The following is a 26,891-nucleotide window of genomic DNA, read 5'->3' as shown; positions in this document are numbered from 1 at the left end:
ACCCTCACCCGTCCCCTAATCCTAACCCGTACGCTGACGCTAACCCGTGCCCTCACACGTACGCTCCCCCTAAAGCGTTGTCGTACCCTCACCTGGACCCTAAACCGTCCCCGTCCCCTAACCCTAACCCTAGCCCGAACCCTAACCCTAACGCTTCCCCGAAGCCTGACCCTCAACCGTCCCCTAATCCTAACCCGTACGCTGACGCTAACCCGCGCCCTCACACGTACGCTCCCCCTAAAGCATTGTCGTACCCTCAACTGGACCCTAAACCGTCCCCGTCCCCTAACCCTAACCCTAGCCCGAACCCTAACCCTAACACTTCCCCGAAGCCTGACCTTCACCCGTCCCTTAATCCTAACCCGTACGCTGACGCTAACCCTCGACCTCACACGTACGCTCCCCCTAAAGCGTTGTCGTACCCTCACCTGGACCCTAAACCGTCCCCGTCCCCTAACCCTAACCCTAGCCCGAACCCTAACCCTAACACTTCCCCGAAGCCTGACCCTCACCCGTCCCCTAATCCTAACCCGTACGCTGACACTAAGCCACGCCCTCACACGTACGCTCCCCCTAAAGCGTTGTCGTACCCTCACCTGGACCCTAAACCGTCCCCGTCCCCTAACCCTAACCCTAGCCCGAACCCTAACCTTAACCCTTCCCCGAAGCCTGACCCTCACCCGTCCCCTAATCCTAACCCGTACGCTGACACTAAGCCGCGCCCTCACACGTACGCTCCCCCTAAAGCGTTGTTGTACCCTCACCTGGACCCTAAACAGTCCCCGTCCCCTAACCCTAACCCTAGTCCGAACCCAGACCCTAACCCTTCCCCGAAGCCTGACCCTCACCCGTCCCCTAATCCTAACCCGTACGCTGACACTAACCCGCGCCCTCACACGTATGCTCCCCCTAAAGCGTTGTCGTACCCTCAACTGGACCCTAAACCGTCCCCGTCCCCTAACCCTAACCCTAGCCCGAACCCTAACCCTAACCCTTCCCCGAAGCCTGACCCTCACCCGTCCCCTAATCCTAACCCGTACGCTGACGCTAACCCGTGCCCTCACACGTACGCTCCCCCTAAAGCGTTGTCGTACCCTCACCTGGACCCTAAACCGTCCCCGTCCCCTAACCCTAACCCTAGCCCGAACCCTAACCCTAACGCTTCCCCGAAGCCTGACCCTCAACCGTCCCCTAATCCTAACCCGTACGCTGACGCTAACCTGCGCCCTCACACGTACGCTCCCCCTAAAGCGTTGTCGTACCCTCACCTGGATCCTAAACCGTCCCCGTCCCCTAACCCTAACCCTAGCCCGAACCCTAACCCTAACCCTTCCCCGAAGCCTGACCCTCACCCGTCCCCTAATCCTAACCCGTACGCTGACACTAACCCGCGCCCTCACACGTACGCTCCCCCTAAAGCGTTGTCGTACCCTCACCTGGACCCTAAACCGTCCCCGTCCCCTAACCCTAACCCTAGCCCGAACCCTAACCCTAACCCTTCCCCGAAGCCTGACCCTCACCCGTCCCCTAATCCTAACCCGTACGCTGACGCTAACCCGCGCCCTCACACGTACGCTCCCCGTAAAGCGTTGTCGTACCCTCACCTGGACCCTAAACCGTCCCCGTCCCCTAACCCTAACCCTAGCCCGAACCCTAACCCTAACCCTTCCCCGAAGCCTGACCCTCACCCGTCCCCTAATCCTAACCCGTACGCTGACACTAACCCGCGCCCTCACAGGAACGCTCCCCCTAAAGCGTTGTCGTACCCTCACCTGGACCCTATATCGTCCCCGTCCCCTAACACTAACCCTAGGCCGAACGCTAACCCTAACGCTTCCCCGAAGCCTGACCCTCCCCCGTCCCCTAATCCTAACCCGTACGCTGACACTAAACCGCGCCCTCACACGTACGCTCCCCCTAAAGCGTTGTCGTACCCTCACCTGGACCCTAAACCGTCCCCGTCCCCTAACCCTAACCCTAGCCCGAACCCTAACCCTAACCCTTCCCCGAAGCCTGACCCTCAACCGTCCCCTAATCCTAACCCGTACGCTGACACTAACCCGCGCCCTCACACGTATGCTCCCCCTAAAGCGTTGTCGTACCCTCACCTGGACCCTAAACCGTCTCCGTCCCCTAACCCTAACCCTAACCCGAACCCTAACCCTAACCCTTCCCCGAAGCCTGACCCTCACCCGTCCCCTAATCCTAACCCGTACGCTGACGCTAACCCGTGCCCTCACACGTACGCTCCCCCTAAAGCGTTGTCATACCCTCACCTGGACCCTAAACCGTCCCCGTCCCCTAACCCTAACCCTAGCCCGAACCCTAACCCTAACGCTTCCCCGAAGCCTGACCCTCACCCGTCCCCTAATCCTAACCCGTACGCTGACACTAACCCGCGCCCTCACACGTACGCTCCCCCTAAAGCGTTGTCGTACCCTCACCTGGACCCTAAACCGTCCCCGTCCCCTAACCCTAACCCTAGCCCGAACCCTAACCCTAACCCTTCCCCGAAGCCTGATATTCACCCGTCCCCTAATCCTAACCCGTACGCTGACACTAACCCGCGCCCTCACACGTATGCTCCCCCTAAAGCGTTGTCGTACCCTCACCTGGACCCTAAACCATCCCCGTTCCCTAACCCTAACCCTAGCCCAAACCCTAACCCTAACCCTTCCCCGAAACCTGACCCTCACCCGACCCCTAATCCTAACCCGTACGCTTACACTAACCCGCGCCCTCACAGGAACGCTCCCCCTAAAGCGTTGTCGTACCCTCACCTGGACCCTAAACCGTCCCCTAACCCTAACCCTAACCCTAGCCCGAACCCTAACCCTAACCCTTCCCCGAACCCTGACCCTCACCCGTCCCCTAATCCTAACCCGTACGCTGACACTAAGCCGCGCCCTCACACGTACGCTCCCCCTAAAGCGTTGTCGTACCCTCACCTGGACCCTAAACCGTCCCCGTCCCCTAACCCTAATCCTAGCCCGAACCCTAACCCTAACCCTTCCCCGAAGCCTGACCCTCACCCGTCCCCTAATCCTAACCCGTACGCTGACACTAACCCGCGCCCTCACACGTACGTTACCCCTAAAGCGTTGTCGTACCCTCACCTGGACCCTAAACCGTCCCCGTCCCCTAACCCTAACCCTAGCCCGAACCCTAACCCTAACCCTTCCCCGAAGCCTGACCCTCACCCGTCCCCTAATCCTAACCCGTACGCTGACACTAACCCGCGCCCTCACACGTACGCTCCCCCTAAAGCGTTGTCGTACCCTCACCTGGACCCTAAACCGTCCCCGTCCCCTAACCCTAACCCTAGCCCGAACCCTAACCCTAACCCTTCCCCGAAGCCTGACCCTCACCCGTCCCCTAATCCTAACCCGTACGCTGACACTACCCCGCGCCCTCACAGGAACGCTCCCCCTAAAGCGTTGTCGTACACTCACCTGGACCCTAAACCGTCCCCGTCCGCTAACCCTAACCCTAGCCCGAACCCTAACCCTAACCCTTCCCCGAAGCCTGACCCTCACCCGTCCCCTAATCCTAACCCATACGCTGACGCTAACCCGCGCCCTCACACGTACGCTCCCCCTAAAGCGTTGTCGTACCCTCACCTGGACCCTAAACCGTCCCCGTCCCCTAACCCTAACCCTAGCCCGAACCCTAACCCTAACCCTTCCCCGAAGCCTGACCCTCACCCGTCCCCTAATCCTAACCCGTACGCTGACACTAAACCGCGCCCTCACACGTACGCTCCCCCTAAAGCGTTGTCGTACCCTCACCTGGACCCTAAACCGTCCCCGTCCCCTAACCCTAACCCTAGCCCGAACCCTAACCCTAACCCTTCCCCGAAGCCTGACACTCACCCGTCCCCTAATCCTAACCCGTACGCTGACACTAACCCGCGCCCTCACACGTATGCTCCCCCTAAAGCGTTGTCGTACCCTCACCTGGACCCTAAACCGTCCCCGTCCCCTAACCCTAACCCTAGCCCGAACCCTAACCCTAACCCTTCCCCGAAGCCTGACCCTCACCCGTCCCCTAATCCTAACCCGTACGCTGACACTAAGCCGCGCCCTCACACGTATGCTCCCCCTAAAGCGTTGTCGTACCCTCACCTGGACCCTAAACCGTCCCCGTCCCCTAACCCTAACCCTAGCCCGAACCCTAACCCTAACCCTTCCCCGAAGCCTGATATTCACCCGTCCCCTAATCCTAACCCGTACGCTGACACTAACCCGCGCCCTCACACGTATGCTCCCCCTAAAGCGTTGTCGTACCCTCACCTGGACCCTAAACCATCCCCGTTCCCTAACCCTAACCCTAGCCCAAACCCTAACCCTAACCCTTCCCCGAAACCTGACCCTCACCCGTCCCCTAATCCTAACCCGTACGCTTACACTAACCCGCGCCCTCACAGGAACGCTCCCCCTAAAGCGTTGTCGTACCCTCACCTGGACCCTAAACCGTCCCCTAACCCTAACCCTAACCCTAGCCCGAACCCTAACCCTAACCCTTCCCCGAACCCTGACCCTCACCCGTCCCCTAATCCTAACCCGTACGCTGACACTAAGCCGCGCCCTCACACGTACGCTCCCCCTAAAGCGTTGTCGTACCCTCACCTGGACCCTAAACCGTCCCCGTCCCCTAACCCTAATCCTAGCCCGAACCCTAACCCTAACCCTTCCCCGAAGCCTGACCCTCACCCGTCCCCTAATCCTAACCCGTACGCTGACACTAACAGGCGCCCTCACACGTACGTTACCCCTAAAGCGTTGTCGTACCCTCACCTGGACCCTAAACCGTCCCCGTCCCCTAACCCTAACCCTAGCCCGAACCCTAACCCTAACCCTTCCCCGAAGCCTGACCCTCACCCGTCCCCTAATCCTAACCCGTACGCTGACACTAACCCGCGCCCTCACACGTACGCTCCCCCTAAAGCGTTGTCGTACCCTCACCTGGACCCTAAACCGTCCCCGTCCCCTAACCCTAACCCTAGCCCGAACCCTAACCCTAACCCTTCCCCGAAGCCTGACCCTCACCCGTCCCCTAATCCTAACCCGTACGCTGACACTACCCCGCGCCCTCACAGGAACGCTCCCCCTAAAGCGTTGTCGTACCCTCACCTGGACCCTAAACCGTCCCCGTCCGCTAACCCTAACCCTAGCCCGAACCCTAACCCTAACCCTTCCCCGAAGCCTGACCCTCACCCGTCCCCTAATCCTAACCCATACGCTGACGCTAACCCGCGCCCTCACACGTACGCTCCCCCTAAAGCGTTGTCGTACCCTCACCTGGACCCTAAACCGTCCCCGTCCCCTAACCCTAACCCTAGCCCGAACCCTAACCCTAACCCTTCCCCGAAGCCTGACCCTCACCCGTCCCCTAATCCTAACCCGTACGCTGACACTAAACCGCGCCCTCACACGTACGCTCCCCCTAAAGCGTTGTCGTACCCTCACCTGGACCCTAAACCGTCCCCGTCCCCTAACCCTAACCCTAGCCCGAACCCTAACCCTAACCCTTCCCCGAAGCCTGACACTCACCCGTCCCCTAATCCTAACCCGTACGCTGACACTAACCCGCGCCCTCACACGTATGCTCCCCCTAAAGCGTTGTCGTACCCTCACCTGGACCCTAAACCGTCCCCGTCCCCTAACCCTAACCCTAGCCCGAACCCTAACCCTAACCCTTCCCCGAAGCCTGACCCTCACCCGTCCCCTAATCCTAACCCGTACGCTGACACTAAGCCGCGCCCTCACACGTACGCTCCCCCTAAAGCGTTGTCGTACCCTCACCTGGACCCTAAACCGTCCCCGTCCCCTAACCCTAACCCTAGCCCGAACCCTAACCTTAACCCTTCCCCGAAGCCTGACCCTCACCCGTCCCCTAATCCTAACCCGTACGCTGACACTAATCCGCGCCCTCACACGTACGCTCCCCCTAAAGCGTTGTTGTACCCTCACCTGGACCCTAAACAGTCCCCGTCCCCTAACCCTAACCCTAGCCCGAACCCAGACCCTAACCCTTCCCCGAAGCCTGACCCTCACCCGTCCCCTAATCCTAACCCGTACGCTGACACTAACCCGCGCCCTCACACGTATGCTCCCCCTAAAGCGTTGTCGTACCCTCAACTGGACCCTAAACCGTCCCAGTCCCCTAACCCTAACCCTAGCCCGAACCCTAAACCTAACCCTTCCCCGAAAACTGTCCCTCACCCGTCCCCTAATCCTAACCCGTACGCTGACACTAACCCGCGCCCTCACAGGAACGCTCCCCCTAAAGCGTTGTCGTACCCTCACCTGGACCCTAAACCGTCCCCGTCCCCTAACCCTAACCCTAGCCCGAACCCTAACCCTAATCCTTCCCCGAAGCCTGACCCTCACCCGTCCCCTAATCCTAACCCGTACACTGACGCTAACCCGTGCCCTCACACGTACGCTCCCCCTAAAGCGTTGTCGTACCCTCACCTGGACCCTAAACCGTCCCCGTCCCCTAACCCTAACCCTAGCCCGAACCCTAACCCTAACGCTTCCCCGAAGCCTGACCCTCAACCGTCCCCTAATCCTAACCCGTACGCTGACGCTAACCCGCGCCCTCACACGTACGCTCCCCCTAAAGCGTTGTCGTACCCTCACCTGGACCCTAAACCGTCCCCGTCCCCTAACCCTAACCCTAGCCCGAACCCTAACCCTAACCCTTCCCCGAAGCCTGACCTTCACCCGTCCCTTAATCCTAACCCGTACGCTGACGCTAACCCTCGACCTCACACGTACGCTCCCCCTAAAGCGTTGTCGTACCCTCACCTGGACCCTAAACCGTCCCCGTCCCCTAACCCTAACCCTAGCCCGAACCCTAACCCTAACACTTCCCCGAAGCCTGACCCTCACCCGTCCCCTAATCCTAACCCGTACGCTGACACTAAGCCACGCCCTCACACGTACGCTCCCCCTAAAGCGTTGTCGTACCCTCACCTGGACCCTAAACCGTCCCCGTCCCCTAACCCTAACCCTAGCCCGAACCCTAACCTTAACCCTTCCCCGAAGCCTGACCCTCACCCGTCCCCTAATCCTAACCCGTACGCTGACACTAAGCCGCGCCCTCACACGTACGCTCCCCCTAAAGCGTTGTTGTACCCTCACCTGGACCCTAAACAGTCCCCGTCCCCTAACCCTAACCCTAGTCCGAACCCAGACCCTAACCCTTCCCCGAAGCCTGACCCTCACCCGTCCCCTAATCCTAACCCGTACGCTGACACTAACCCGCGCCCTCACACGTACGTTACCCCTAAAGCGTTGTCGTACCCTCACCTGGACCCTAAACCGTCCCCGTCCCCTAACCCTAACCCTAGCCCGAAACCTAACCCTAACCCTTCCCCGAAGCCTGACCCTCACCCGTCCCCTAATCCTAACCCGTACGCTGACACTAACCCGCGCCCTCACAGGAACGCTCCCCCTAAAGCGTTGTCGTACCCTCACCTGGACCCTAAACCGTCCCCGTCCGCTAACCCTAACCCTAGCCCGAACCCTAACCCTAACCCTTCCCCGAAGCCTGACCCTCACCCGTCCCCTAATCCTAACCCATACGCTGACGCTAACCCGCGCCCTCACACGTACGCTCCCCCTAAAGCGTTGTCGTACCCTCACCTGGACCCTAAACCGTCCCCGTCCCCTAACCCTAACCCTAGCCCGAACCCTAACCCTAACCCTTCCCCGAAGCCTGACCCTCACCCGTCCCCTAATCCTAACCCGTACGCTGACACTAAACCGCGCCCTCACACGTACGCTCCCCCTAAAGCGTTGTCGTACCCTCACCTGGACCCTAAACCGTCCCCGTCCCCTAACCCTAACCCTAGCCCGAACCCTAACCCTAACCCTTCCCCGAAGCCTGACACTCACCCGTCCCCTAATCCTAACCCGTACGCTGACACTAACCCGCATCCTCACACGTATGCTCCCCCTAAAGCGTTGTCGTACCCTCACCTGGACCCTAAACCGTCCCCGTCCCCTAACCCTAACCCTAGCCCGAACCCTAACCCTAACCCTTCCCCGAAGCCTGACCCTCATCCGTCCCCTAATCCTAACCCGTACGCTGACACTAATCCGCGCCCTCACACGTACGCTCCCCCTAAAGCGTTGTTGTACCCTCACCTGGACCCTAAACAGTCCCCGTCCCCTAACCCTAACCCTAGCCCGAACCCAGACCCTAACCCTTCCCCGAAGCCTGACCCTCACCCGTCCCCTAATCCTAACCCGTACGCTGACACTAACCCGCGCCCTCACACGTATGCTCCCCCTAAAGCGTTGTCGTACCCTCAACTGGACCCTAAACCGTCCCAGTCCCCTAACCCTAACCCTAGCCCGAACCCTAAACCTAACCCTTCCCCGAAAACTGTCCCTCACCCGTCCCCTAATCCTAACCCGTACGCTGACACTAACCCGTGCCCTCACAGGAACGCTCCCCCTAAAGCGTTGTCGTACCCTCACCTGGACCCTAAACCGTCCCCGTCCCCTAACCCTAACCCTAGCCCGAACCCTAACCCTAATCCTTCCCCGAAGCCTGACCCTCACCCGTCCCCTAATCCTAACCCGTACGCTGACGCTAACCCGTGCCCTCACACGTACGCTCCCCCTAAAGCGTTGTCGTACCCTCACCTGGACCCTAAACCGTCCCCGTCCCCTAACCCTAACCCTAGCCCGAACCCTAACCCTAACGCTTCACCGAAGCCTGACCCTCAACCGTCCCCTAATCCTAACCCGTACGCTGACGCTAACCCGCGCCCTCACACGTACGCTCCCCCTAAAGCGTTGTCGTACCCTCACCTGGACCCTAAACCGTCCCCGTCCCCTAACCCTAACCCTAGCCCGAACCCTAACCCTAACCCTTCCCCGAAGCCTGACCTTCACCCGTCCCTTAATCCTAACCCATACGCTGACGCTAACCCTCGACCTCACACGTACGCTCCCCCTAAAGCGTTGTCGTACCCTCACCTGGACCCTAAACCGTCCCCGTCCCCTAACCCTAACCCTAGCCCGAACCCTAACCCTAATCCTTCCCCGAAGCCTGACCCTCACCCGTCCCCTAATCCTAACCCGTACGCTGACGCTAACCCGTGCCCTCACACGTACGCTCCCCCTAAAGCGTTGTCGTACCCTCACCTGGACCCTAAACCGTCCCCGTCCCCTAACCCTAACCCTAGCCCGAACCCTAACCCTAACGCTTCCCCGAAGCCTGACCCTCAACCGTCCCCTAATCCTAACCCGTACGCTGACGCTAACCCGCGCCCTCACACGTACGCTCCCCCTAAAGCGTTGTCGTACCCTCACCTGGACCCTAAACCGTCCCCGTCCCCTAACCCTAACCCTAGCCCGAACCCTAACCCTAACACTTCCCCGAAGCCTGACCTTCACCCGTCCCTTAATCCTAACCCGTACGCTGACGCTAACCCTCGACCTCACACGTACGCTCCCCCTAAAGCGTTGTCGTACCCTCACCTGGACCCTAAACCGTCCCCGTCCCCTAACCCTAACCCTAGCCCGAACCCTAACCCTAACACTTCCCCGAAGCCTGACCCTCACCCGTCCCCTAATCCTAACCCGTACGCTGACACTAAGCCACGCCCTCACACGTACGCTCCCCCTAAAGCGTTGTCGTACCCTCACCTGGACCCTAAACCGTCCCCGTCCCCTAACCCTAACCCTAGCCCGAACCCTAACCTTAACCCTTCCCCGAAGCCTGACCCTCACCCGTCCCCTAATCCTAACCCGTACGCTGACACTAAGCCGCGCCCTAACACGTACGCTCCCCCTAAAGCGTTGTTGTACCCTCACCTGGACCCTAAACAGTCCCCGTCCCCTAACCCTAACCCTAGTCCGAACCCAGACCCTAACCCTTCCCCGAAGCCTGACCCTCACCCGTCCCCTAATCCTAACCCGTACGCTGACACTAACCCGCGCCCTCACACGTACGTTACCCCTAAAGCGTTGTCGTACCCTCACCTGGACCCTAAACCGTCCCCGTCCCCTAACCCTAACCCTAGCCCGAACCCTAACCCTTACCCTTCCCCGAAGCCTGACCCTCACCCGTCCCCTAATCCTAACCCGTACGCTGACACTAACCCGCGCCCTCACACGTACGCTCCCCCTAAAGCGTTGTCGTACCCTCACCTGGACCCTAAACCGTCCCCGTCCCCTAACCCTAACCCTAGCCCGAACCCTAACCCTAACCCTTCCCCGAAGCCTGACCCTCACCCGTCCCCTAATCCTAACCCGTACGCTGACACTACCCCGCGCCCTCACAGGAACGCTCCCCCTAAAGCGTTGTCGTACCCTCACCTGGACCCTAAACCGTCCCCGTCCGCTAACCCTAACCCTAGCCCGAACCCTAACCCTAACCCTTCCCCGAAGCCTGACCCTCACCCGTCCCCTAATCCTAACCCATACGCTGACGCTAACCCGCGCCCTCACACGTACGCTCCCCCTAAAGCGTTGTCGTACCCTCACCTGGACCCTAAACCGTCCCCGTCCCCTAACCCTAACCCTAGCCCGAACCCTAACCCTAACCCTTCCCCGAAGCCTGACCCTCACCCGTCCCCTAATCCTAACCCGTACGCTGACACTAAACCGCGCCCTCACACGTACGCTCCCCCTAAAGCGTTGTCGTACCCTCACCTGGACCCTAAACCGTGCCCGTCCCCTAACCCTAACCCTAGCCCGAACCCTAACCCTAACCCTTCCCCGAAGCCTGACACTCACCCGTCCCCTAATCCTAACCCGTACGCTGACACTAACCCGCGCCCTCACACGTATGTTCCCCTACAGCGTTGTCGTACCCTCACCTGGACCCTAAACCGTCCCCGTCCCCTAACCCTAACCCTAGCCCGAACCCTAACCCTAACCCTTCCCCGAAGCCTGACCCTCACCCGTCCCCTAATCCTAACCCGTACGCTGACACTAAGCCGCGCCCTCACACGTACGCTCCCCCTAAAGCGTTGTCGTACCCTCACCTGGACCCTAAACCGTCCCCGTCCCCTAACCCTAACCCTAGCCCGAACCCTAACCTTAACCCTTCCCCGAAGCCTGACCCTCACCCGTCCCCTAATCCTAACCCGTACGCTGACACTAATCCGCGCCCTCACACGTACGCTCCCCCTAAAGCGTTGTTGTACCCTCACCTGGACCCTAAACAGTCCCCGTCCCCTAACCCTAACCCTAGCCCGAACCCAGACCCTAACCCTTCCCCGAAGCCTGACCCTCACCCGTCCCCTAATCCTAACCCGTACGCTGACACTAACCCGCGCCCTCACACGTATGCTCCCCCTAAAGCGTTGTCGTACCCTCAACTGGACCCTAAACCGTCCCAGTCCCCTAACCCTAACCCTAGCCCGAAACCTAAACCTAACCCTTCCCCGAAAACTGTCCCTCACCCGTCCCCTAATCCTAACCCGTACGCTGACACTAACCCGCGCCCTCACAGGAACGCTCCCCCTAAAGCGTTGTCGTACCCTCACCTGGACCCTAAACCGTCCCCGTCCCCTAACCCTAACCCTAGCCCGAACCCTAACCCTAATCCTTCCCCGAAGCCTGACCCTCACCCGTCCCCTAATCCTAACCCGTACGCTGACGATAACCCGTGCCCTCACACGTACGCTCCCCCTAAAGCGTTGTCGTACCCTCACCTGGACCCTAAACCGTCCCCGTCCCCTAACCCTAACCCTAGCCCGAACCCTAACCCTAACGCTTCCCCGAAGCCTGACCCTCAACCGTCCCCTAATCCTAACCCGTACGCTGACGCTAACCCGCGCCCTCACACGTACGCTCCCCCTAAAGCGTTGTCGTACCCTCACCTGGACCCTAAACCGTCCCCGTCCCCTAACCCTAACCCTAGCCCGAACCCTAACCCTAACCCTTCCCCGAAGCCTGACCTTCACCCGTCCCTTAATCCTAACCCGTACGCTGACGCTAACCCTCGACCTCACACGTACGCTCCCCCTAAAGCGTTGTCGTACCCTCACCTGGACCCTAAACCGTCCCCGTCCCCTAACCCTAACCCTAGCCCGAACCCTAACCCTAACACTTCCCCGAAGCCTGACCCTCAACCGTCCCCTAATCCTAACCCGTACGCTGACGCTAACCTGCGCCCTCACACGTACGCTCCCCCTAAAGCGTTGTCGTACCCTCACCTGGACCCTAAACTGTCCCCGTCCCCTAACCCTAACCCTAGCCCGAACCCTAACCCTAACACTTCCCCGAAACCTGACCCTCACCCGTCCCCTAATCCTAACCCGTACGCTGACACTAAGCCGCGCCCTCACACGTACGCTCCCCCTAAAGCGTTGTCGTACCCTCACCTGGACCCTAAACCGTCCCCGTCCCCTAACCCTAACCCTAGCCCGAACCCTAACCCTAACCCTTCCCCGAAGCCTGACCCTCACCCGTCCCCTAATCCTAACCCGTACGCTGACACTAACCCGCGCCCTCACACGTACGCTCCCCCTAAAGCGTTGTCGTACCCTCACCTGGACCCTAAACCGTCCCCGTCCCCTAACCCTAACCCTAGCCCGAACCCTAACCCTAACCCTTCCCCGAAGCCTGACCCTCACCCGTCCCCTAATCCTAACCCGTACGCTGACGCTAACCCGCGCCCTCACACGTACGCTCCCCGTAAAGCGTTGTCGTACCCTCACCTGGACCCTAAACCGTCCCCGTCCCCTAACCCTAACCCTAGCCCGAACCCTAACCCTAACCCTTCCCCGAAGCCTGACCCTCACCCGTCCCCTAATCCTAACCCGTACGCTGACACTAACCCGCGCCCTCACAGGAACGCTCCCCCTAAAGCGTTGTCGTACCCTCACCTGGACCCTATATCGTCCCCGTCCCCTAACACTAACCCTAGCCCGAACGCTAACCCTAACGCTTCCCCGAAGCCTGACCCTCACCCGTCCCCTAATCCTAACCCGTACGCTGACACTAAACCGCGCCCTCACACGTATGCTCCCCCTAAAGCGTTGTCGTACCCTCACCTGGACCCTAAACCGTCTCCGTCCCCTAACCCTAACCCTAACCCGAACCCTAACCCTAACCCTTCCCCGAAGCCTGACCCTCACCCGTCCCCTAATCCTAACCCGTACGCTGACGCTAACCCGTGCCCTCACACGTACGCTCCCCCTAAAGCGTTGTCATACCCTCACCTGGACCCTAAACCGTCCCCGTCCCCTAACCCTAACCCTAGCCCGAACCCTAACCCTAACGCTTCCCCGAAGCCTGACCCTCACCCGTCCCCTAATCCTAACCCGTACGCTGACACTAACCCGCGCCCTCACACGTACGCTCCCCCTAAAGCGTTGTCGTACCCTCACCTGGACCCTAAACCGTCCCCGTCCCCTAACCCTAACCCTAGCCCGAACCCTAAACCTAACCCTTCCCCGAAGCCTGACATTCACCCGTCCCCTAATCCTAACCCGTACGCTGACACTAACCCGCGCCCTCACACGTATGCTCCCCCTAAAGCGTTGTCGTACCCTCACCTGGACCCTAAACCGTCCCCGTTCCCTAACCCTAACCCTAGCCCAAACCCTAACCCTAAGCCTTCCCCGAAACCTGACCCTCACCCGTCCCCTAATCCTAACCCGTACGCTGACACTAACCCGCGCCCTCACAGGAACGCTCCCCCTAAAGCGTTGTCGTACCCTCACCTGGACCCTAAACCGTCCCCGTCCCCTAACCCTAACCCTAGCCCGAACCCTAACCCTAACCCTTCCCCGAAGCCTGACCCTCACCCGTCCCCTAATCCTAACCCGTACGCTGACACTAAGCCGCGCCCTCACACGTACGCTCCCCCTAAAGCATTGTCGTACCCTCACCTGGACCCTAAACCGTCCCCGTCCCCTAACCCTAATCCTAGCCCGAACCCTAACCCTAACCCTTCCCCGAAGCCTGACCCTCACCCGTCCCCTAATCCTAACCCGTACGCTGACGCTAACCCGCGCCCTCACACGTACGTTACCCCTAAAGCGTTGTCGTACCCTCACCTGGACCCTAAACCGTCCCCGTCCCCTAACCCTAACCCTAGCCCGAACCCTAACCCTAACCCTTCCCCGAAGCCTGACCCTCACCCGTCCCCTAATCCTAACCCGTACGCTGACACTAACCCGCGCCCTCACACGTACGCTCCCCCTAAAGCGTTGTCGTACCCTCACCTGGACCCTAAACCGTCCCCGTCCCCTAACCCTAACCCTAGCCCGAACCCTAACCCTAACCCTTCCCCGAAGCCTGACCCTCACCCGTCCCCTAATCCTAACCCGTACGCTGACACTACCCCGCGCCCTCACAGGAACGCTCCCCCTAAAGCGTTGTCGTACCCTCACCTGGACCCTAAACCGTCCCCGTCCGCTAACACTAACCCTAGCCCGAACCCTAACCCTAACCCTTCCCCGAAGCCTGACCCTCACCCGTCCCCTAATCCTAACCCGTACGCTGACGCTAACCCGCGCCCTCACACGTACGCTCCCCCTAAAGCGTTGTCGTACCCTCACCTGGACCCTAAACCGTCCCCGTCCCCTAACCCTAACCCTAGCCCGAACCCTAACCCTAACCCTTCCCCGAAGCCTGACCCTCACCCGTCCCCTAATCCTAACCCGTACGCTGACACTAAACCGTGCCCTCACACGTACGCTCCCCCTAAAGCGTTGTCGTACCCTCACCTGGACCCTAAACCGTCCCCGTCCCCTAACCCTAACCCTAGCCCGAACCCTAACCCTAACCCTTCCCCAAAGCCTGAAACTCACCCGTCCCCTAATCCTAACCCGTACGCTGACACTAACCCGCGCCCTCACACGTATGCTCCCCCTAAAGCGTTGTCGTACCCTCACCTGGACCCTAAACCGTCCCCGTCCCCTAACCCTAACCCTAGCCCGAACCCTAACCCTAACCCTTCCCCGAAGCCTGACCCTCACCCGTCCCCTAATCCTAACCCGTACGCTGACACTAACCCGCGCCCTCACAGGAACGCTCCCCCTAAAGCGTTGTCGTACCCTCACCTGGACCCTAAACCGTCCCCGTCCGCTAACCCTAACCCTAGCCCGAACCCTAACCCTAACCCTTCCCCGAAGCCTGACCCTCACCCGTCCCCTAATCCTAACCCGTACGCTGACGCTAACCCGCGCCCTCACACGTACGCTTCCCCTAAAGCGTTGTCGTACCCTCACCTGGACCCTAAACCGTCCCCGTCCCCTAACCCTAACCCTAGCCCGAACGCTAACCCTAACGCTTCCCCGAAGCCTGACCCTCACCCGTACCCTAATCCTAACCCGTACGCTGACACTAAACCGCGCCTTCACACGTACGCTCCCCCTAAAGCGTTGTCGTACCCTCACCTGGACCCTAAACCGTCCCCGTCCCCTAACCCTAACCCTAGCCCGAACCCTAACCCTAACCCTTCCCCGAAGCCTGACCCTCACCCGTCCCCTAATCCTAACCCGTACGGTGACTCTAACCCGCGCCCTCACACGTATGCTCCCCCTAAAGCGTTGTCGTACCCTCACCTGGACCCTAAACCGTCCCCGTCCCCTAACCCTAACCCTAGCCCGAACCCTAACCCTAACCCTTCCCCGAAGCCTGACCCTCACCCGTCCCCTAATCCTAACCCGTACGCTGACACTAAGCTGCGCCCTCTAACGTACGCTCCCCCTAAAGCGTTGTCGTACCCTCACCTGGACCCTAAACCGTCCCCGTCCCCTAACCCTAACCCTAGCCCGAACCCTAACCCTAACGCTTCCCCGAAGCCTGACACTCACCCGTCCCCTAATCCTAACCCGTACGCTGACACTAACCCGCGCCCTCACACGTACGCTCCCCCTAAAGCGTTGTCGTACCCTCAACTGGACCCTAAACCGTCCCCGTCCCCTAACCCTAACCCTAGCCCGAACCCTAACCCTTACCCTTCCCCGAAGCCTGACCCTCACCCGTCCCCTAATCCTAACCCGTACGCTGACACTAAGCCGCGCCCTCACACGTACGCTCCCCCTAAAGCGTTGTCGTACCCTCACCTGGACCCTAAACCGTCCCCGTCCCCTAACCCTAACCCTAGCCCGAACCCTAACCCTAACCCTTCCCTGAAGCCTGACCCTCACCCGTCCCCTAATCCTAACCCGTACGCTGACACTAACACGCGCCCTCACACGTACGCTACCCCTAAAGCGTTGTCGTACCCTCACCTGGACCCTAAACCGTCCCCGTCCCCTAACCCTAACCCTAGCCCGAACCCTAACCCTAACCCTTCCCCGAAGCCTGACCCTCACCCGTCCCCTAATCCTAACCCGTACGCTGACGCTAACCCGCGCCCTCACACGTACGCTCCCCCTAAAGCGTTGTCGTACCCTCACCTGGACCCTAAACCGTCCCCGTCCCCTAACCCTAACCCTAGCCCGAACCCTAACCCTAACCCTTCCCCGAAGCCTGACCCTCACCCGTCCCCTAATCCTAACCCGTACGCTGACACTAACCACGCCCTCACACGTATGCTCCCCCTAAAGCGTTGTCGTACCCTCACCTGGACCCTAAATCGTCCCCATCCCCTAACCCTAACCCTAGCCCGAACCCTAACCCTAACCCTTCCCCGAAGCCTGACACTCACCCGTCCCCTAATCCTAACCCGTACGCTGACACTAACCCGCGCCCTCACAGGAACGCTCCCCCTAAAGCGTTGTCGTACCCTCACCTGGACCCTAAACCGTCCCCGTCCGCTAACCCTAACCCTAGCCCGAACCCTAACCCTAACCCTTCCCCGAAGCCTGACCCTCACCCGTCCCCTAATCCTAACCCGTACGCTGACGCTAACCCGCGCCCTCACACGTACGCTCCCCCTAAAGCGTTGTCGTACCCTCACCTGGACCCTAAACCGTCCCCGTCCCCTAACCCTAACCCTAGCCCGAACGCTAACCCTAACGCTTCCCCGAAGCCTGACCCTCACCCGTCCCCTAATCCTAACCCGTACGCTGACGCTAAACCGCGCCCTCACACGTACGCTCCCCCTAAAGCGTTGTCGTACCCTCACCTGGACCCTAAACCGTCCCCGTCCCCTAACCCTAACCCTAGCCCGAACCCTAACCCTAACCCTTCCCCGAAGCCTGACCCTCACCCGTCCCCTAATCCTAACCCGTACGCTGACACTAAGCCGCGCCCTCACACGTACGCTCCCCCTAAAGCGTTGTCGTACCCTCACCTGGGCCCTAAACCGTCCCCGTCCCCTAACCCTAACCCTAGCCCGAACCCTAACCCTAACCCTTCCCCGAAGCCTGACCCTCACCGGTGTCCTAATCCTAACCCGAACGCTGACACTAACCCGCGCCCTCACACGTACGCTCCCCCTAAAGCGTTGTCGTACCTTCACCTGGACCCTAAACCGTCCCCGTCCCCTAAACCTAACCCTAGCCCGAACCCTAACCCTAACCCTTCCCCGAAGCCTGACCCTCACCCGTCCCCTAATCCTAACCCGTATGCTGACACTAAGCTGCGCCCTCACACGTACGCTCCCCCTAAAGCGTTGTCGTACCCTCACCTGCACCCTAAACCGTCCCCGTCCCCTAAGCCTAACCCTAGCCCGAACCCTAACCCTAACCCTTCCCCGAAGCCTGACCCTCACCCGTCCCCTAAGCCTAACCCGTACGCTGACACTAAGCCGCGCCCTCACACGTACGCTCCCCCTACAGCGTTGTCATACCCTCACCTGGACCCTAAACCGTCCCCGTCCCCTAACCCTAACCCTAGCCCGAACCCTAACCCTAACACTTCCCCGAAGCCTGACCCTCACCCGTCCCCTAATCCTAACCCGTACGCTGACACTAACCCGCGCCCTCACACGTACGCTCCCCCTAAAGCGTTGTCGTACCCTCACCTGGACCCTAAACCGTCCCCGTCCCCTAACCCTAACCCTATCCCGAACCCTAACCCTAACCCTTCCCCGAAACCTGACCCTCACCCGTCCCCTAATCCTAACCCGTACGCTGACACTAAGCCGTGCCCTCACACGTACGCTCCCCCTAAAGCATTGTCGTACCCTCACCTGGACCCTAAACCGTCCCCGTCCCCTAACCCTAACCCTAGCCCGAACCCTAACCCTAACCCTTCCCCGAAGCCTGACCCTCACCCGTCCCCTAATCCTAACCCGTACGCCGACGCTAGCCCGCGCCCTCACACGTACGCTCCCCCTAAAGCGTTGTCGTACCCTCACCTGGGCCCTAAACCGTCCCCGTCCCCTAACCCTAACCCTAGCCCGAACCCTAACCCTAACCCTTCCCCGAAGCCTGACCCTCACCCGTCCCCTAATCCTAACCCGTACGCTGACACTAACCCGCGCCCTCACACGTACGCTCCCCCTAAAGCGTTGTCGTACCCTCACCTGGACCCTAAACCGTCCCCGTCCCCTAACCCTAACCCTAGCCCAAACCCTGACCCTAACCCTTCCCCGAAGCCTGACCCTCACCCGTCCCCTAATCCTAACCCGTACGCTGACACTAACCCACGCCCTCACACGTACGCTCCCCCTAAAGTGTTGTCGTACCCTCACCTGGACCCTAAACCGTCCCCGTCCCCTAACCCTAACCCTAGACAAAACCCTAACCCTAACCCTTCCCCGAAGCCTGACCCTCACCGGTCCCCTAATCCTAACCCGAACGCTGACACTAACCCACGCCCTCACACGTACGCTCCCCCTAAAGCGTTGTCGTACCTTCACCTGGACCCTAAACCGTCCCCGTCCCCTAACCCTAACCCTAGCCCGAACCCTAACCCTAACCCTTTCCCGAAGCCTGACCCTCACCCGTCCCCTAATCCTAACCCGTACGCTGACGCTAACCCGCGCCCTCACACGTACGCTCCCCCTAAAGCGTTGTCGTACCCTCACCTGGACCCTAAACCGTCCCCGTCCCCTAACCCTAACCCTAGCCCGAACCCTAACCCTTCCCCGAAGCCTGACCCTCACCCGTCCCCTAATCCTAACCCATACGCTGACACTAACCCGCGCCCTCACACGTACGCTCCCCCTAAAGCGTTGTCGTACCCTCACCTGGACCCTAAACCGTCCCCGTCCCCTAACCCTAACCCTAGCCCGAACCCTAACCCTAACCCTTCCCCGAAGCCTGACCCTCACCCGTCCCCTAATCCTAACCCGTACGCTGACACTAACCCGCGCCCTCACACGTTCGCTCCCCCTAAAGCGTTGTCGTACCCTCACCTGGACCCTAAACCGTCCCTGTCCCCTAACCCTAACCCTAGCCCGAACGCTAACCCTAACGCTTCCCCGAAGCCTGACCCTCACCCGTCCCCTAATCCTAACCCGTACGCTGACGCTAAACCGCGCCCTCACACGTACGCTCCCCCTAAAGCGTTGTCGTACCCTCACCTGGACCCTAAACCGTCCCCGTCCCCTAACCCTAACCCTAGCCCGAACCCTAACCCTAACCCTTCCCCGAAGCCTGACCCTCACCCGTCCCCTAATCCTAACCCGTACGCTGACACTAAGCCGCGCCCTCACACGTACGCTCCCCCTAAAGCGTTGTCGTACCCTCACCTGGGCCCTAAACCGTCCCCGTCCCCTAACCCTAACCCTAGCCCGAACCCTAACCCTAACCCTTCCCCGAAGCCTGACCCTCACCGGTGTCCTAATCCTAACCCGAACGCTGACACTAACCCGCGCCCTCACACGTACGCTCCCCCTAAAGCGTTGTCGTACCTTCACCTGGACCCTAAACCGTCCCCGTCCCCTAAACCTAACCCTAGCCCGAACCCTAACCCTAACCCTTCCCCGAAGCCTGACCCTCACCCGTCCCCTAATCCTAACCCGTATGCTGACACTAAGCCGCGCCCTCACACGTACGCTCCCCCTAAAGCGTTGTCGTACCCTCACCTGCACCCTAAACCGTCCCCGTCCCCTAACCCTAACCCTAGCCCGAACCCTAACCCTAACCCTTCCCCGAAGCCTGACCCTCACCCGTCCCCTAATCCTAACCCGTACGCTGACACTAAGCCGCGCCCTCACACGTACGCTCCCCCTACAGCGTTGTCGTACCCTCACCTGGACCCTAAACCGTCCCCGTCCCCTAACCCTAACCCTAGCCCGAACCCTAACCCTAACACTTCCCCGAAGCCTGACCCTCACCCGTCCCCTAATCCTAACCCGTACGCTGACACTAACCCGCGCCCTCACACGTACGCTCCCCCTAAAGCGTTGTCGTACCCTCACCTGGACCCTAAACCGTCCCCGTCCCCTAACCCTAACCCTATCCCGAACCCTAACCCTAACCCTTCCCCGAAACCTGACCCTCACCCGTCCCCTAATCCTAACCCGTACGCTGACACTAAGCCGTGCCCTCACACGTACGCTCCCCCTAAAGCGTTGTCGTACCCTCACCTGGACCCTAAACCGTCCCCGTCCCCTAACCCTAACCCTAGCCCGAACCCTAACCCTAACCCTTCCCCGAAGCCTGACCCTCACCCGTCCCCTAATCCTAAACCGTACGCCGACGCTAGCCCGCGCCCTCACACGTACGCTCCCCCTAAAGCGTTGTCGTACCCTCACCTGGGCCCTAAACCGTCCCCGTCCCCTAACCCTAACCCTAGCCCGAACCCTAACCCTAACCCTTCCCCGAAGCCTGACCCTCACCCGTCCCCTAATCTTAACCCGTACGCTGACGCTAACCCGCGCCCTCACACGTACGCTCCCCCTAAAGCGTTGTCGTACCCTCACCTGGACCCTAAACCGTCCCCGTCCCCTAACCCTAACCCTAGCCCGAACCCTAACCCTAACCCTTCCCCGAAGCCTGACCCTCACCCGTCCCCTAATCCTAACCCGTACGCTGACACTAACCCGCGCCCTCACACGTATGCTCCCCCTAAAGCGTTGTCGTACCCTCACCTGGACCCTAAACCGTCCCCGTCACCTAACCCTAACCCTAGCCCAAACCCTGACCCTAACCCTTCCCCGAAGCCTGACCCTCACCCGTCCCCTAATCCTAACCCGTACGCTGACACTAACCCACGCCCTCACACGTACGCTCCCCCTAAAGTGTTGTCGTACCCTCACCTGGACCCTAAACCGTCCCCGTCCCCTAACCCTAACCCTAGACAAAACCCTAACCCTAACCCTTCCCCGAAGCCTGACCCTCACCGGTCCCCTAATCCTAACCCGAACGCTGACACTAACCCACGCCCTCACACGTACGCTCCCCCTAAAGCGTTGTCGTACCTTCACCTGGACCCTAAACCGTCCCCGTCCCCTAACCCTAACCCTAGCCCGAACCCTAACCCTAACCCTTTCCCGAAGCCTGACCCTCACCCGTCCCCTAATCCTAACCCGTACGCTGACGCTAACCCGCGCCCTCACACGTACGCTCCCCCTAAAGCGTTGTCGTACCCTCACCTGGACCCTAAACCGTCCCCGTCCCCTAACCCTAACCCTAGCCCGAACCCTAACCCTTCCCCGAAGCCTGACCCTCACCCGTCCCCTAATCCTAACCCATACGCTGACACTAACCCGCGCCCTCACACGTACGCTCCCCCTAAAGCGTTGTCGTACCCTCACCTGGACCCTAAACCGTCCCCGTCCCCTAACCCTAACCCTCTCCCGAACCCTAACCCTAACCCTTCCCCGAAGCCTGACCCTCACCCGTCCCCTAATCCTAACCCGTACGCTGACACTAACCCGCGCCCTCACACGTTCGCTCCCCCTAAAGCGTTGTCGTACCCTCACCTGGACCCTAAACCGTCCCCGTCCCCTAACCCTAACCCTAGCCCGAACCCTAACCCTAACCCTTCCCCGAAGCCTGACCCTCACCCGTCCCCTAATCCTAACCCGTACGCTGAAGCTAACCCGCGCCCTCACATGTACGCTCCCCCTAAAGCGTTGTCGTACCCTCACCTGGACCCTAAACCGTCCCCGTCCCCTAACCCTAACCCTATCCCGAACCCTAACCCTAACCCTTCCCCGAAGCCTGACCCTCACCCGTCCCCTAATCCTAACCCGTACGCTGACGCTAACCCGCGCCCTCACACGTACGCTCCCCCTAAAGCGTTGTCGTACCCTCACCTGGGCCCTAAACCGTCCCCGTCCCCTAACCCTAAACCTAGCCCGAACCCTAACCCTAACCCTTCCCCGAAGCCTGACCCTCACCCGTCCCCTAATCCTAACCCGTACGCTGACCATACCCGCGCCCTCACACGTACGCTCCCCCTAAAGCGTTGTCGTACCCTCACCTGGACCCTAAACCGTCCCCGTCCCCTAACCCTAACCCTAGCCAGAACCCTAACCCTACCCCTTCCCCGAAGCCTGACCCTCACCCATCCCCTAATCCTAACCCGCACGCTGACACTAACCCGCGCCCTCACACGTACGCTCGCCCTAAAGCGTTGTCGTACCCTCACCTGGACCCTAAACCGTCCCCGTCCCCTAAGCCTAACCCTAGCCCGAACCCTAACCCTAACCCTTCCCCGAAGCCTGACCCTCACCCGTCCCCTAATCCTAACCCGTACGCTGACACTAACCCGCGCCCTCACACGTACGCTCCCCCTAAAGCGTTGTCGTACCCTCACCTGGACCCTAAACCGTCCCCGTCCCCTAACCCTAACCCTAGCCCGAACCCTAACCCTAACCCTTCCCCGAAGCCTGACCCTCACCCGTCCCCTAATCCTAACCCGTACGCTGACACTAAGCCGCGCCCTCACATGTACGCTCCCCCTAAAGCGTTGTCGTACCCTCACCTGGACCCTAAACCGTCCCCGTCCCCTAACCCTAACCCTAGCCCGAACCCTAACCCTAACCCTTCCCCGAAGCCTGACCCTCACCCGTCCCCTAATCCCAACCCGTACGCTGACACTAATCCACGCCCTCACACGTACGCTCCCCCTAAAGCGTTGTCGTACCCTCACCTGGACCCTAAACCGTCGCCGTCCCCTAACCCTAACCCTAGCCCGAACCCTAACCCTAACCCTTCCCCGAAGCCTGACCCTCACCCGTCGCTAATCCTAACCCGTACGCTGACACTAACCCGCGCCCTCACACGTACGCTCCCCCTAAAGCGTTGTCGTACCCTCACCTGGACCCTAAACCGTCCCCGTCCCCTAACCCTAACCCTAGCCCGAACCCTAACCATAACCCTTCCCCGAAGCCTGACCCTCACCCGTCCCCTAATCCTAACCCGTACGCTGACGCTAACCCGTGCCCTCACACGTACGCTCCCCCTAAAGCGTTGTCGTACCCTCACCTGGGCCCTAAACCGTCCCCGTCCCCTAACCCTAAACCTAGCCCGAACCCTAACCCTAACCCTTCCCCGAAGCCTGACCCTCACCCGTCCCCTAATCCTAACCCGTACGCTGACACTAACCCGCGCCCTCACACGTACGCTCCCCCTAAAGCGTTGTCGTACCCTCACCTGGACCCTAAACCGTCCCCGTCCCCTACCCCTAACCCTAGCCAGAACCCTAACCCTAACCCTTCCCCGAAGCCTGACCCTCACCCGTCCCCTAATCCTAACACGTACGCTGACACTACCCCGCGCCCTCACACGTACGCTCTCCCTAAAGCGTTGTCGTACCCTCACCTGGACCCTAAACCGTCCCCGTCCCCTACCCCTAACCCTAGCCAGAACCCTAACCCTAACCCTTCCCCGAAGCCTGACCCTCACCCGTCCCCTAATCCTAACCCGTACGCTGACGCTAACCCGCGCCCTCACACGTACGCTCCCCCTAAAGCGTTGTCGTACCCTCACCTGGACCCTAAACCGTCCCCGTCCCCTAACCCTAACCCTAGCCCGAACCCTAACCCTAACCCTTCCCCGAAGCCTGACCCTCACCGGTGTCCTAATCCTAACCCGAACGCTGACACTAACCCGCGCCCTCACACGTACGCTCCCCCTAAAGCGTTGTCGTACCTTCACCTGGACCCTAAACCGTCCCCGTCCCCTAAACCTAACCCTAGCCCGAACCCTAACCCTAACCCTTCCCCGAAGCCTGACCCTCACCCGTCCCCTAATCCTAACCCGTACGCTGACACTAAGCCGCGCCCTCACACGTACGCTCCCCCTAAAGCGTTGTCGTACCCTCACCTGCACCCTAAACCGTCCCCGTCCCCTAACCCTAACCCTAGCCCGAACCCTAACCCTAACCCTTCCCCGAAGCCTGACCCTCACCCGTCCCCTAATCCTAACCCGTACGCTGACACTAAGCCGCGCCCTCACACGTACGCTCCCCCTACAGCGTTGTCGTACCCTCACCTGGACCCTAAACCGTCCCCGTCCCCTAACCCTAACCCTAGCCCGAACCCTAACCCTAACACTTCCCCGAAGCCTGACCCTCACCCGTCCCCTAATCCTAACCCGTACGCTGACACTAACCCGCGCCCTCACACGTACGCTCCCCCTAAAGCGTTGTCGTACCCTCACCTGGACCCTAAACCGTCCCCGTCCCCTAACCCTAACCCTAGCCCGAACCCTAACCCTAACCCTTCCCCGAGCCTGACCCTCACCCGTCCCCTAATCCTAACCCGTACGCCGACACTAAGCCGCGCCCTCACACGTACGCTCCCCCTAAAGCGTTGTCGTACCCTCACCTGGACCCTAAACCGTCCCCGTCCCCTAACCCTAACCCTAGCCCGAACCCTAACCCTAACCCTTCCCCGAAGCCTGACCCTCACCCGTCCCCTAATCCCAACCCATACGCTGACACTAATCCGCGCCCTCACACGTACGCTCCCCCTAAAGCGTTGTCGTACCCACACCTGGACCCTAAACCGTCGCCGTCCCCTAACCCTAACCCTAGCCCGAACCCTAACCCTAACCCTTCCCCGAAGCCTGACCCTCACCCGTCCCCTAATCCCAACCCGTACGCTGACACTAACCCGCGCCCTCACACGTACGCTCCCCCTCAAGCGTTGTCGTACCCTCACCTGGACCCTAAACCGTCCCCGTCCCCTAACCCTAACCTTAGCCCGAACCCTAACCCTAACCCTTCCCCGAAGCCTGACCCTCACCCGTCGCTAATCCTAACCCGTACGCTGACACTAACCCGCGCCCTCACACGTACGCTCCCCCTAAAGCGTTGTCGTACCCTCACCTGGACCCTAAACCGTCCCCGTCCCCTAACCCTAACCCTAGCCCGAACCCTAACCCTAACCCTTTCCCGAAACCTGACCCTCACCCGTACCCTAATCCTAACCCGTGCGCTGACACTAAGCCACGCCCTCACACATACGCTCCCCCTAAAGCGTTGTCGTACCCTCACCTGGACCCTAAACCGTCCCCGTCCCCTAACCCTAACCCTAGCCCGAACCCTAACCCTAACCCTTCCCCGAAGCCTGACCCTCACCCGTCCCCTAATCCTAACCCGTACGCTTACACTAACCCGTGCCCTCACACGTACGCTCCCCCTAAAGCGTTGTCATACCCTCACCTGGACCCTAAACCGTTACCGTCCCCTAACCCTAACCCTAGACAAAACCCTAACCCTAACCCTTCCCCGAAGCCTGACCCTCACCCGTCCCCTAATCCTAAACCGTACGCTGACACTAAGCCGCGCCCTCACACGTACGCTCCCCCTAAAGCGTTGTCGTACCCTCACCTGGACCCTAAACCGTCCCCTAACCCTAACCCTAACCCTAGCCCGAACCCTAACCCTAACCCTTCCCCGACGCCTGACCCTCACCCGTCCACTAATCCTAACCCGTACGCTGACACTAACCCGCGCCCTCACACGTACGCTCCCCCTAAAGCGTTGTCGTACCCTCACCTGGACCCTAAACCGTCCCCGTCCCCTAACCCTAACCCTAGCCCGAACCCTAACCCTAACCCTTCCCCGAAACCTGACCCTCACCCGTCCCCTAATCCTAACCCGTACGCGGACACTAACCCGTGCCCTCACACGTACGCTCCCCCTAAAGCGTTGTCGTACCCTCACCTGGACCCTAAACCGTCCCCGTCCCCTAACCCTAACCCTAGCCCGAACACTAACCCTAACCCTTCCCCGAAGCCTGACCAACACCCGTCCCCTAATCCTAACCCGTACGCTGACACTAAGCCGCGCCCTCACACGTACGCTCCCCCTAAAGCGTTGTCGTACCCTCACCTGGACCCTCAACCGTCCCCGTCCCCTAACCCTAACCCTAGCCCGAACCCTAACCCTAACCCTTCCCCGAAGCCTGACCCTCACCCGTCCCCAAATCCTAACCCGTACGCTGACACTAACCCGTGCCCTCACACGTACGCTCCCCCTAAAGCGTTGTCGTACCCTCACCTGGACCCTAAACCGTCCCCGTCCCCTAACCCTAACCCTAGCCCGAAACCTAACCCTAACCCTTCCCCGAAGCCTGACCCTCACCCGTCCCCTAATCCTAACCCGTACGCTGACACTAACCCGCGCCCTCACACGTACGCTCCCCCTAAAGCGTTGTCGTACCCTCACCTGGACCCTAAACCGTCCCCGTCCCCTAACCCTAACCCTAGCCCGAACCCTAACCCTAACCCTTCCCCGAAGCCTGACCCTCACCCGTCCCCTAATCCTAACCCGTACGCGGACACTAACCCGCGCCCTCACACGTACGCTCCCCCTAAAGCGTTGTCGTACCCTCACCTGGACCCTAAACCGTCCCCGTCCCCTAACCCTAACCCTAGCCCGAACACTAACCCTAACCCTTCCCCGAAGCCTGACCAACACCCGTCCCCTAATCCTAACCCGTACGCGGACACTAACCCGCGCCCTCACACGTACGCTCCCCCTAAAGCGTTGTCGTACGCTCATCTGGACCCTAAACCGTCCCCGTCCCCTAACCCTAACCCTAGCCCGAACCCTAACCCTAACCCTTCCCCGAAGCCTGACCCTCACCCGTCCCCTAATCCTAACCCG

This window comes from Globicephala melas, chromosome 10 (assembly GCF_963455315.2).
Source record: "Globicephala melas chromosome 10, mGloMel1.2, whole genome shotgun sequence".
Lineage (NCBI taxonomy): Eukaryota > Metazoa > Chordata > Mammalia > Artiodactyla > Delphinidae > Globicephala > Globicephala melas.
Note: the sequence above shows the minus strand (reverse complement) of the source record.